At 52.3% G+C, this 12,847-nt stretch overlaps 9 non-coding genes across 9 annotated transcripts; all 9 read right to left on the reverse strand.

The window, feature by feature from the left end:
* Nucleotides 1–190: 190 nt before the first annotated feature.
* LOC126149562 (5S ribosomal RNA) lies at nt 191–309 on the reverse strand. The gene has a single exon (XR_007530996.1). It is a non-coding gene; the product is annotated as a 5S ribosomal RNA (ribosomal RNA).
* A 1,293-nt stretch (nt 310–1,602) lies between these two features.
* LOC126149563 (5S ribosomal RNA) lies at nt 1,603–1,721 on the reverse strand. The gene has a single exon (XR_007530997.1). It is a non-coding gene; the product is annotated as a 5S ribosomal RNA (ribosomal RNA).
* A 1,293-nt stretch (nt 1,722–3,014) lies between these two features.
* LOC126149565 (5S ribosomal RNA) lies at nt 3,015–3,133 on the reverse strand. Its single transcript, XR_007530998.1, has one exon. It is a non-coding gene; the product is annotated as a 5S ribosomal RNA (ribosomal RNA).
* A 1,292-nt stretch (nt 3,134–4,425) lies between these two features.
* LOC126149566 (5S ribosomal RNA) lies at nt 4,426–4,544 on the reverse strand. The gene has a single exon (XR_007530999.1). It is a non-coding gene; the product is annotated as a 5S ribosomal RNA (ribosomal RNA).
* A 1,292-nt stretch (nt 4,545–5,836) lies between these two features.
* On the reverse strand, nt 5,837–5,955 carry LOC126149567 (5S ribosomal RNA). Its single transcript, XR_007531000.1, has one exon. It is a non-coding gene; the product is annotated as a 5S ribosomal RNA (ribosomal RNA).
* A 1,293-nt stretch (nt 5,956–7,248) lies between these two features.
* LOC126149568 (5S ribosomal RNA) lies at nt 7,249–7,367 on the reverse strand. The gene has a single exon (XR_007531001.1). It is a non-coding gene; the product is annotated as a 5S ribosomal RNA (ribosomal RNA).
* Nucleotides 7,368–8,660: 1,293 nt separating this feature from the next.
* On the reverse strand, nt 8,661–8,779 carry LOC126149570 (5S ribosomal RNA). Its single transcript, XR_007531003.1, has one exon. It is a non-coding gene; the product is annotated as a 5S ribosomal RNA (ribosomal RNA).
* A 1,294-nt stretch (nt 8,780–10,073) lies between these two features.
* LOC126149571 (5S ribosomal RNA) lies at nt 10,074–10,192 on the reverse strand. The gene has a single exon (XR_007531004.1). It is a non-coding gene; the product is annotated as a 5S ribosomal RNA (ribosomal RNA).
* A 1,293-nt stretch (nt 10,193–11,485) lies between these two features.
* On the reverse strand, nt 11,486–11,604 carry LOC126149572 (5S ribosomal RNA). Its single transcript, XR_007531005.1, has one exon. It is a non-coding gene; the product is annotated as a 5S ribosomal RNA (ribosomal RNA).
* Nucleotides 11,605–12,847: the final 1,243 nt, after the last annotated feature.

Consider the following 12,847-nt stretch of genomic DNA (forward strand, 5'->3'; position numbering starts at 1 on the left):
TTTTCAACGAGTTCCTAGCACTCTTCCTTCGCGCATTCTTACTCAAACCGAGTTCATTACCGTAATTTCGTATCTTACGTTTAATACAGTACTTTAAAATGCTTGTGGAAGCATCTTTGTCGACACCTGAAAGTTATTATGAAAAGAGGCCTGGCAGGTGTAGCGACGTAAAAATGAAAAAATGAGAAAGAGCCAACAGCACGCGGTGTTCCCAGGCGGTCACCCATCCAAGTACTAACCGCGCCCGATGTTGCTTAACTTCGGTGATCGGACGAGAACCGGTGTAGTCAACATGGTATGGCCGTTGGCGTCCTTATACTGTAGCCGCACCACGGAGGAAGCATTCGCCTCTTCTCCCAACACACGCAATCGCCGCTTTCCGTGGCACATTTGACGCAAAGCGCGTCTTTCCACCTCGAAGGTGGCGCGGAGTGCGCGCTCGCCTCGGCGTCTCATAGGCGACTGCCGAACGTAGGTGAGACGCACAACACAGCTGCTCGATGCACCGCCTGTCATTCGTTTGGTGCGTGCGGCCTCCGACACCCACTGGCGACGCGCCTTGTTCCTGTTATCCGGCGCAGGGCTTGCGCGCGGCCGGGCGGCGGGGGCACTGCGCGGGGTGTTGCAGTGTCCTGCTGGACCGACGGAAGCTTTCTCACCTGCCTGACACACGCCGCGCTTCCAGATTTATGCGTAATTTGCGCGGTGCATTTGCATTCGCGCCTGTCCCCCCTCCCGTCCCGACTTGTCCCGACTTTGCTCGACTGCCGCTCGCTGCCGCTCGGGTCGCGGCCCATATGACAGCACAAGCACGAGAAACATCTGCGAGACGGGCGCGGGCCTGACCGGCGTGTCCGAGACGCCGTGGGCGGCCGTTCGGAGCTACTAGAGCAGCGCTGTGCCGTGCCATGGAAAGGTGCGAAACCAAGGACAGAAGACACAGAATTTTTGTTTACAAATTTGCACGTGTACACTGCTACAAAACAATAAGCCCGGACGTATTTCGGAACATTTCTGCCGCTTAATACTGTTTTGTTATTTCCAGAGACACTTTGGAAATCTTCCTTGGCACACGCTTCTTCAAACTGAGTTCCCTAATATCGTATCTTTTGTTTATTACAACAGATTTAAGTCATTGTGGAAACATCTTTGTCGCATCGGAAAGGTAGCGTGAAGAGACGGCTGGCAGGGCTGGCGACAAGAAAGCAAAATATGAAGACAGCCAGAGGTCCCAGGCAGTCGCCGATCCGAATACTAACGTTGTTGCTTAACTTGGGTGATGGCACGAGAACGGTTGGTTTTTTTTTTATTTATTTATTTATTTAGTTACTTTTCGGAATTTAGCACTGCTGCGTAACAGTAGGCTCTGGCGCATTTCAAGAACACATCTGTCGATTGGTAGTGTTTTGTCATTTTCAACGAGTTCCTAGCACTCTTCCTTCGCGCATTCTTACTCAAACCGAGTTCATTACCGTAATTTCGTATCTTACGTTTAATACAGTACTTTAAAATGCTTGTGGAAGCATCTTTGTCGACACCTGAAAGTTATTATGAAAAGAGGCCTGGCAGGTGTAGCGACGTAAAAATGAAAAAATGAGAAAGAGCCAACAGCACGCGGTGTTCCCAGGCGGTCACCCATCCAAGTACTAACCGCGCCCGATGTTGCTTAACTTCGGTGATCGGACGAGAACCGGTGTAGTCAACATGGTATGGCCGTTGGCGTCCTTATACTGTAGCCGCACCACGGAGGAAGCATTCGCCTCTTCTCCCAACACACGCAATCGCCGCTTTCCGTGGCACATTTGACGCAAAGCGCGTCTTTCCACCTCGAAGGTGGCGCGGAGTGCGCGCTCGCCTCGGCGTCTCATAGGCGACTGCCGAACGTAGGTGAGACGCACAACACAGCTGCTCGATGCACCGCCTGTCATTCGTTTGGTGCGTGCGGCCTCCGACACCCACTGGCGACGCGCCTTGTTCCTGTTATCCGGCGCAGGGCTTGCGCGCGGCCGGGCGGCGGGGGCACTGCGCGGGGTGTTGCAGTGTCCTGCTGGACCGACGGAAGCTTTCTCACCTGCCTGACACACGCCGCGCTTCCAGATTTATGCGTAATTTGCGCGGTGCATTTGCATTCGCGCCTGTCCCCCCTCCCGTCCCGACTTGTCCCGACTTTGCTCGACTGCCGCTCGCTGCCGCTCGGGTCGCGGCCCATATGACAGCACAAGCACGAGAAACATCTGCGAGACGGGCGCGGGCCTGACCGGCGTGTCCGAGACGCCGTGGGCGGCCGTTCGGAGCTACTAGAGCAGCGCTGTGCCGTGCCATGGAAAGGTGCGAAACCAAGGACAGAAGACACAGAATTTTTGTTTACAAATTTGCACGTGTACACTGCTACAAAACAATAAGCCCGGACGTATTTCGGAACATTTCTGCCGCTTAATACTGTTTTGTTATTTCCAGAGACACTTTGGAAATCTTCCTTGGCACACGCTTCTTCAAACTGAGTTCCCTAATATCGTATCTTTTGTTTATTACAACAGATTTAAGTCATTGTGGAAACATCTTTGTCGCATCGGAAAGGTAGCGTGAAGAGACGGCTGGCAGGGCTGGCGACAAGAAAGCAAAATATGAAGACAGCCAGAGGTCCCAGGCAGTCGCCGATCCGAATACTAACGTTGTTGCTTAACTTGGGTGATGGCACGAGAACGGTTGGTTTTTTTTTTATTTATTTATTTATTTAGTTACTTTTCGGAATTTAGCACTGCTGCGTAACAGTAGGCTCTGGCGCATTTCAAGAACACATCTGTCGATTGGTAGTGTTTTGTCATTTTCAACGAGTTCCTAGCACTCTTCCTTCGCGCATTCTTACTCAAACCGAGTTCATTACCGTAATTTCGTATCTTACGTTTAATACAGTACTTTAAAATGCTTGTGGAAGCATCTTTGTCGACACCTGAAAGTTATTATGAAAAGAGGCCTGGCAGGTGTAGCGACGTAAAAATGAAAAAATGAGAAAGAGCCAACAGCACGCGGTGTTCCCAGGCGGTCACCCATCCAAGTACTAACCGCGCCCGATGTTGCTTAACTTCGGTGATCGGACGAGAACCGGTGTAGTCAACATGGTATGGCCGTTGGCGTCCTTATACTGTAGCCGCACCACGGAGGAAGCATTCGCCTCTTCTCCCAACACACGCAATCGCCGCTTTCCGTGGCACATTTGACGCAAAGCGCGTCTTTCCACCTCGAAGGTGGCGCGGAGTGCGCGCTCGCCTCGGCGTCTCATAGGCGACTGCCGAACGTAGGTGAGACGCACAACACAGCTGCTCGATGCACCGCCTGTCATTCGTTTGGTGCGTGCGGCCTCCGACACCCACTGGCGACGCGCCTTGTTCCTGTTATCCGGCGCAGGGCTTGCGCGCGGCCGGGCGGCGGGGGCACTGCGCGGGGTGTTGCAGTGTCCTGCTGGACCGACGGAAGCTTTCTCACCTGCCTGACACACGCCGCGCTTCCAGATTTATGCGTAATTTGCGCGGTGCATTTGCATTCGCGCCTGTCCCCCCTCCCGTCCCGACTTGTCCCGACTTTGCTCGACTGCCGCTCGCTGCCGCTCGGGTCGCGGCCCATATGACAGCACAAGCACGAGAAACATCTGCGAGACGGGCGCGGGCCTGACCGGCGTGTCCGAGACGCCGTGGGCGGCCGTTCGGAGCTACTAGAGCAGCGCTGTGCCGTGCCATGGAAAGGTGCGAAACCAAGGACAGAAGACACAGAATTTTTGTTTACAAATTTGCACGTGTACACTGCTACAAAACAATAAGCCCGGACGTATTTCGGAACATTTCTGCCGCTTAATACTGTTTTGTTATTTCCAGAGACACTTTGGAAATCTTCCTTGGCACACGCTTCTTCAAACTGAGTTCCCTAATATCGTATCTTTTGTTTATTACAACAGATTTAAGTCATTGTGGAAACATCTTTGTCGCATCGGAAAGGTAGCGTGAAGAGACGGCTGGCAGGGCTGGCGACAAGAAAGCAAAATATGAAGACAGCCAGAGGTCCCAGGCAGTCGCCGATCCGAATACTAACGTTGTTGCTTAACTTGGGTGATGGCACGAGAACGGTTGGTTTTTTTTTATTTATTTATTTATTTAGTTACTTTTCGGAATTTAGCACTGCTGCGTAACAGTAGGCTCTGGCGCATTTCAAGAACACATCTGTCGATTGGTAGTGTTTTGTCATTTTCAACGAGTTCCTAGCACTCTTCCTTCGCGCATTCTTACTCAAACCGAGTTCATTACCGTAATTTCGTATCTTACGTTTAATACAGTACTTTAAAATGCTTGTGGAAGCATCTTTGTCGACACCTGAAAGTTATTATGAAAAGAGGCCTGGCAGGTGTAGCGACGTAAAAATGAAAAAATGAGAAAGAGCCAACAGCACGCGGTGTTCCCAGGCGGTCACCCATCCAAGTACTAACCGCGCCCGATGTTGCTTAACTTCGGTGATCGGACGAGAACCGGTGTAGTCAACATGGTATGGCCGTTGGCGTCCTTATACTGTAGCCGCACCACGGAGGAAGCATTCGCCTCTTCTCCCAACACACGCAATCGCCGCTTTCCGTGGCACATTTGACGCAAAGCGCGTCTTTCCACCTCGAAGGTGGCGCGGAGTGCGCGCTCGCCTCGGCGTCTCATAGGCGACTGCCGAACGTAGGTGAGACGCACAACACAGCTGCTCGATGCACCGCCTGTCATTCGTTTGGTGCGTGCGGCCTCCGACACCCACTGGCGACGCGCCTTGTTCCTGTTATCCGGCGCAGGGCTTGCGCGCGGCCGGGCGGCGGGGGCACTGCGCGGGGTGTTGCAGTGTCCTGCTGGACCGACGGAAGCTTTCTCACCTGCCTGACACACGCCGCGCTTCCAGATTTATGCGTAATTTGCGCGGTGCATTTGCATTCGCGCCTGTCCCCCCTCCCGTCCCGACTTGTCCCGACTTTGCTCGACTGCCGCTCGCTGCCGCTCGGGTCGCGGCCCATATGACAGCACAAGCACGAGAAACATCTGCGAGACGGGCGCGGGCCTGACCGGCGTGTCCGAGACGCCGTGGGCGGCCGTTCGGAGCTACTAGAGCAGCGCTGTGCCGTGCCATGGAAAGGTGCGAAACCAAGGACAGAAGACACAGAATTTTTGTTTACAAATTTGCACGTGTACACTGCTACAAAACAATAAGCCCGGACGTATTTCGGAACATTTCTGCCGCTTAATACTGTTTTGTTATTTCCAGAGACACTTTGGAAATCTTCCTTGGCACACGCTTCTTCAAACTGAGTTCCCTAATATCGTATCTTTTGTTTATTACAACAGATTTAAGTCATTGTGGAAACATCTTTGTCGCATCGGAAAGGTAGCGTGAAGAGACGGCTGGCAGGGCTGGCGACAAGAAAGCAAAATATGAAGACAGCCAGAGGTCCCAGGCAGTCGCCGATCCGAATACTAACGTTGTTGCTTAACTTGGGTGATGGCACGAGAACGGTTGGTTTTTTTTTATTTATTTATTTATTTAGTTACTTTTCGGAATTTAGCACTGCTGCGTAACAGTAGGCTCTGGCGCATTTCAAGAACACATCTGTCGATTGGTAGTGTTTTGTCATTTTCAACGAGTTCCTAGCACTCTTCCTTCGCGCATTCTTACTCAAACCGAGTTCATTACCGTAATTTCGTATCTTACGTTTAATACAGTACTTTAAAATGCTTGTGGAAGCATCTTTGTCGACACCTGAAAGTTATTATGAAAAGAGGCCTGGCAGGTGTAGCGACGTAAAAATGAAAAAATGAGAAAGAGCCAACAGCACGCGGTGTTCCCAGGCGGTCACCCATCCAAGTACTAACCGCGCCCGATGTTGCTTAACTTCGGTGATCGGACGAGAACCGGTGTAGTCAACATGGTATGGCCGTTGGCGTCCTTATACTGTAGCCGCACCACGGAGGAAGCATTCGCCTCTTCTCCCAACACACGCAATCGCCGCTTTCCGTGGCACATTTGACGCAAAGCGCGTCTTTCCACCTCGAAGGTGGCGCGGAGTGCGCGCTCGCCTCGGCGTCTCATAGGCGACTGCCGAACGTAGGTGAGACGCACAACACAGCTGCTCGATGCACCGCCTGTCATTCGTTTGGTGCGTGCGGCCTCCGACACCCACTGGCGACGCGCCTTGTTCCTGTTATCCGGCGCAGGGCTTGCGCGCGGCCGGGCGGCGGGGGCACTGCGCGGGGTGTTGCAGTGTCCTGCTGGACCGACGGAAGCTTTCTCACCTGCCTGACACACGCCGCGCTTCCAGATTTATGCGTAATTTGCGCGGTGCATTTGCATTCGCGCCTGTCCCCCCTCCCGTCCCGACTTGTCCCGACTTTGCTCGACTGCCGCTCGCTGCCGCTCGGGTCGCGGCCCATATGACAGCACAAGCACGAGAAACATCTGCGAGACGGGCGCGGGCCTGACCGGCGTGTCCGAGACGCCGTGGGCGGCCGTTCGGAGCTACTAGAGCAGCGCTGTGCCGTGCCATGGAAAGGTGCGAAACCAAGGACAGAAGACACAGAATTTTTGTTTACAAATTTGCACGTGTACACTGCTACAAAACAATAAGCCCGGACGTATTTCGGAACATTTCTGCCGCTTAATACTGTTTTGTTATTTCCAGAGACACTTTGGAAATCTTCCTTGGCACACGCTTCTTCAAACTGAGTTCCCTAATATCGTATCTTTTGTTTATTACAACAGATTTAAGTCATTGTGGAAACATCTTTGTCGCATCGGAAAGGTAGCGTGAAGAGACGGCTGGCAGGGCTGGCGACAAGAAAGCAAAATATGAAGACAGCCAGAGGTCCCAGGCAGTCGCCGATCCGAATACTAACGTTGTTGCTTAACTTGGGTGATGGCACGAGAACGGTTGGTTTTTTTTTTATTTATTTATTTATTTAGTTACTTTTCGGAATTTAGCACTGCTGCGTAACAGTAGGCTCTGGCGCATTTCAAGAACACATCTGTCGATTGGTAGTGTTTTGTCATTTTCAACGAGTTCCTAGCACTCTTCCTTCGCGCATTCTTACTCAAACCGAGTTCATTACCGTAATTTCGTATCTTACGTTTAATACAGTACTTTAAAATGCTTGTGGAAGCATCTTTGTCGACACCTGAAAGTTATTATGAAAAGAGGCCTGGCAGGTGTAGCGACGTAAAAATGAAAAAATGAGAAAGAGCCAACAGCACGCGGTGTTCCCAGGCGGTCACCCATCCAAGTACTAACCGCGCCCGATGTTGCTTAACTTCGGTGATCGGACGAGAACCGGTGTAGTCAACATGGTATGGCCGTTGGCGTCCTTATACTGTAGCCGCACCACGGAGGAAGCATTCGCCTCTTCTCCCAACACACGCAATCGCCGCTTTCCGTGGCACATTTGACGCAAAGCGCGTCTTTCCACCTCGAAGGTGGCGCGGAGTGCGCGCTCGCCTCGGCGTCTCATAGGCGACTGCCGAACGTAGGTGAGACGCACAACACAGCTGCTCGATGCACCGCCTGTCATTCGTTTGGTGCGTGCGGCCTCCGACACCCACTGGCGACGCGCCTTGTTCCTGTTATCCGGCGCAGGGCTTGCGCGCGGCCGGGCGGCGGGGGCACTGCGCGGGGTGTTGCAGTGTCCTGCTGGACCGACGGAAGCTTTCTCACCTGCCTGACACACGCCGCGCTTCCAGATTTATGCGTAATTTGCGCGGTGCATTTGCATTCGCGCCTGTCCCCCCTCCCGTCCCGACTTGTCCCGACTTTGCTCGACTGCCGCTCGCTGCCGCTCGGGTCGCGGCCCATATGACAGCACAAGCACGAGAAACATCTGCGAGACGGGCGCGGGCCTGACCGGCGTGTCCGAGACGCCGTGGGCGGCCGTTCGGAGCTACTAGAGCAGCGCTGTGCCGTGCCATGGAAAGGTGCGAAACCAAGGACAGAAGACACAGAATTTTTGTTTACAAATTTGCACGTGTACACTGCTACAAAACAATAAGCCCGGACGTATTTCGGAACATTTCTGCCGCTTAATACTGTTTTGTTATTTCCAGAGACACTTTGGAAATCTTCCTTGGCACACGCTTCTTCAAACTGAGTTCCCTAATATCGTATCTTTTGTTTATTACAACAGATTTAAGTCATTGTGGAAACATCTTTGTCGCATCGGAAAGGTAGCGTGAAGAGACGGCTGGCAGGGCTGGCGACAAGAAAGCAAAATATGAAGACAGCCAGAGGTCCCAGGCAGTCGCCGATCCGAATACTAACGTTGTTGCTTAACTTGGGTGATGGCACGAGAACGGTTGGTTTTTTTTTTATTTATTTATTTATTTAGTTACTTTTCGGAATTTAGCACTGCTGCGTAACAGTAGGCTCTGGCGCATTTCAAGAACACATCTGTCGATTGGTAGTGTTTTGTCATTTTCAACGAGTTCCTAGCACTCTTCCTTCGCGCATTCTTACTCAAACCGAGTTCATTACCGTAATTTCGTATCTTACGTTTAATACAGTACTTTAAAATGCTTGTGGAAGCATCTTTGTCGACACCTGAAAGTTATTATGAAAAGAGGCCTGGCAGGTGTAGCGACGTAAAAATGAAAAAATGAGAAAGAGCCAACAGCACGCGGTGTTCCCAGGCGGTCACCCATCCAAGTACTAACCGCGCCCGATGTTGCTTAACTTCGGTGATCGGACGAGAACCGGTGTAGTCAACATGGTATGGCCGTTGGCGTCCTTATACTGTAGCCGCACCACGGAGGAAGCATTCGCCTCTTCTCCCAACACACGCAATCGCCGCTTTCCGTGGCACATTTGACGCAAAGCGCGTCTTTCCACCTCGAAGGTGGCGCGGAGTGCGCGCTCGCCTCGGCGTCTCATAGGCGACTGCCGAACGTAGGTGAGACGCACAACACAGCTGCTCGATGCACCGCCTGTCATTCGTTTGGTGCGTGCGGCCTCCGACACCCACTGGCGACGCGCCTTGTTCCTGTTATCCGGCGCAGGGCTTGCGCGCGGCCGGGCGGCGGGGGCACTGCGCGGGGTGTTGCAGTGTCCTGCTGGACCGACGGAAGCTTTCTCACCTGCCTGACACACGCCGCGCTTCCAGATTTATGCGTAATTTGCGCGGTGCATTTGCATTCGCGCCTGTCCCCCCTCCCGTCCCGACTTGTCCCGACTTTGCTCGACTGCCGCTCGCTGCCGCTCGGGTCGCGGCCCATATGACAGCACAAGCACGAGAAACATCTGCGAGACGGGGCGCGGGCCTGACCGGCGTGTCCGAGACGCCGTGGGCGGCCGTTCGGAGCTACTAGAGCAGCGCTGTGCCGTGCCATGGAAAGGTGCGAAACCAAGGACAGAAGACACAGAATTTTTGTTTACAAATTTGCACGTGTACACTGCTACAAAACAATAAGCCCGGACGTATTTCGGAACATTTCTGCCGCTTAATACTGTTTTGTTATTTCCAGAGACACTTTGGAAATCTTCCTTGGCACACGCTTCTTCAAACTGAGTTCCCTAATATCGTATCTTTTGTTTATTACAACAGATTTAAGTCATTGTGGAAACATCTTTGTCGCATCGGAAAGGTAGCGTGAAGAGACGGCTGGCAGGGCTGGCGACAAGAAAGCAAAATATGAAGACAGCCAGAGGTCCCAGGCAGTCGCCGATCCGAATACTAACGTTGTTGCTTAACTTGGGTGATGGCACGAGAACGGTTGGTTTTTTTTTTATTTATTTATTTATTTAGTTACTTTTCGGAATTTAGCACTGCTGCGTAACAGTAGGCTCTGGCGCATTTCAAGAACACATCTGTCGATTGGTAGTGTTTTGTCATTTTCAACGAGTTCCTAGCACTCTTCCTTCGCGCATTCTTACTCAAACCGAGTTCATTACCGTAATTTCGTATCTTACGTTTAATACAGTACTTTAAAATGCTTGTGGAAGCATCTTTGTCGACACCTGAAAGTTATTATGAAAAGAGGCCTGGCAGGTGTAGCGACGTAAAAATGAAAAAATGAGAAAGAGCCAACAGCACGCGGTGTTCCCAGGCGGTCACCCATCCAAGTACTAACCGCGCCCGATGTTGCTTAACTTCGGTGATCGGACGAGAACCGGTGTAGTCAACATGGTATGGCCGTTGGCGTCCTTATACTGTAGCCGCACCACGGAGGAAGCATTCGCCTCTTCTCCCAACACACGCAATCGCCGCTTTCCGTGGCACATTTGACGCAAAGCGCGTCTTTCCACCTCGAAGGTGGCGCGGAGTGCGCGCTCGCCTCGGCGTCTCATAGGCGACTGCCGAACGTAGGTGAGACGCACAACACAGCTGCTCGATGCACCGCCTGTCATTCGTTTGGTGCGTGCGGCCTCCGACACCCACTGGCGACGCGCCTTGTTCCTGTTATCCGGCGCAGGGCTTGCGCGCGGCCGGGCGGCGGGGGCACTGCGCGGGGTGTTGCAGTGTCCTGCTGGACCGACGGAAGCTTTCTCACCTGCCTGACACACGCCGCGCTTCCAGATTTATGCGTAATTTGCGCGGTGCATTTGCATTCGCGCCTGTCCCCCCTCCCGTCCCGACTTGTCCCGACTTTGCTCGACTGCCGCTCGCTGCCGCTCGGGTCGCGGCCCATATGACAGCACAAGCACGAGAAACATCTGCGAGACGGGCGCGGGCCTGACCGGCGTGTCCGAGACGCCGTGGGCGGCCGTTCGGAGCTACTAGAGCAGCGCTGTGCCGTGCCATGGAAAGGTGCGAAACCAAGGACAGAAGACACAGAATTTTTGTTTACAAATTTGCACGTGTACACTGCTACAAAACAATAAGCCCGGACGTATTTCGGAACATTTCTGCCGCTTAATACTGTTTTGTTATTTCCAGAGACACTTTGGAAATCTTCCTTGGCACACGCTTCTTCAAACTGAGTTCCCTAATATCGTATCTTTTGTTTATTACAACAGATTTAAGTCATTGTGGAAACATCTTTGTCGCATCGGAAAGGTAGCGTGAAGAGACGGCTGGCAGGGCTGGCGACAAGAAAGCAAAATATGAAGACAGCCAGAGGTCCCAGGCAGTCGCCGATCCGAATACTAACGTTGTTGCTTAACTTGGGTGATGGCACGAGAACGGTTGGTTTTTTTTTTATTTATTTATTTATTTAGTTACTTTTCGGAATTTAGCACTGCTGCGTAACAGTAGGCTCTGGCGCATTTCAAGAACACATCTGTCGATTGGTAGTGTTTTGTCATTTTCAACGAGTTCCTAGCACTCTTCCTTCGCGCATTCTTACTCAAACCGAGTTCATTACCGTAATTTCGTATCTTACGTTTAATACAGTACTTTAAAATGCTTGTGGAAGCATCTTTGTCGACACCTGAAAGTTATTATGAAAAGAGGCCTGGCAGGTGTAGCGACGTAAAAATGAAAAAATGAGAAAGAGCCAACAGCACGCGGTGTTCCCAGGCGGTCACCCATCCAAGTACTAACCGCGCCCGATGTTGCTTAACTTCGGTGATCGGACGAGAACCGGTGTAGTCAACATGGTATGGCCGTTGGCGTCCTTATACTGTAGCCGCACCACGGAGGAAGCATTCGCCTCTTCTCCCAACACACGCAATCGCCGCTTTCCGTGGCACATTTGACGCAAAGCGCGTCTTTCCACCTCGAAGGTGGCGCGGAGTGCGCGCTCGCCTCGGCGTCTCATAGGCGACTGCCGAACGTAGGTGAGACGCACAACACAGCTGCTCGATGCACCGCCTGTCATTCGTTTGGTGCGTGCGGCCTCCGACACCCACTGGCGACGCGCCTTGTTCCTGTTATCCGGCGCAGGGCTTGCGCGCGGCCGGGCGGCGGGGGCACTGCGCGGGGTGTTGCAGTGTCCTGCTGGACCGACGGAAGCTTTCTCACCTGCCTGACACACGCCGCGCTTCCAGATTTATGCGTAATTTGCGCGGTGCATTTGCATTCGCGCCTGTCCCCCCTCCCGTCCCGACTTGTCCCGACTTTGCTCGACTGCCGCTCGCTGCCGCTCGGGTCGCGGCCCATATGACAGCACAAGCACGAGAAACATCTGCGAGACGGGCGCGGGCCTGACCGGCGTGTCCGAGACGCCGTGGGCGGCCGTTCGGAGCTACTAGAGCAGCGCTGTGCCGTGCCATGGAAAGGTGCGAAACCAAGGACAGAAGACACAGAATTTTTGTTTACAAATTTGCACGTGTACACTGCTACAAAACAATAAGCCCGGACGTATTTCGGAACATTTCTGCCGCTTAATACTGTTTTGTTATTTCCAGAGACACTTTGGAAATCTTCCTTGGCACACGCTTCTTCAAACTGAGTTCCCTAATATCGTATCTTTTGTTTATTACAACAGATTTAAGTCATTGTGGAAACATCTTTGTCGCATCGGAAAGGTAGCGTGAAGAGACGGCTGGCAGGGCTGGCGACAAGAAAGCAAAATATGAAGACAGCCAGAGGTCCCAGGCAGTCGCCGATCCGAATACTAACGTTGTTGCTTAACTTGGGTGATGGCACGAGAACGGTTGGTTTTTTTTTTATTTATTTATTTATTTAGTTACTTTTCGGAATTTAGCACTGCTGCGTAACAGTAGGCTCTGGCGCATTTCAAGAACACATCTGTCGATTGGTAGTGTTTTGTCATTTTCAACGAGTTCCTAGCACTCTTCCTTCGCGCATTCTTACTCAAACCGAGTTCATTACCGTAATTTCGTATCTTACGTTTAATACAGTACTTTAAAATGCTTGTGGAAGCATCTTTGTCGACACCTGAAAGTTATTAT

This window comes from Schistocerca cancellata, unplaced genomic scaffold (genome assembly GCF_023864275.1).
Source record: "Schistocerca cancellata isolate TAMUIC-IGC-003103 unplaced genomic scaffold, iqSchCanc2.1 HiC_scaffold_938, whole genome shotgun sequence".
NCBI classification, from domain to species: Eukaryota; Metazoa; Arthropoda; class Insecta; order Orthoptera; family Acrididae; genus Schistocerca; species Schistocerca cancellata.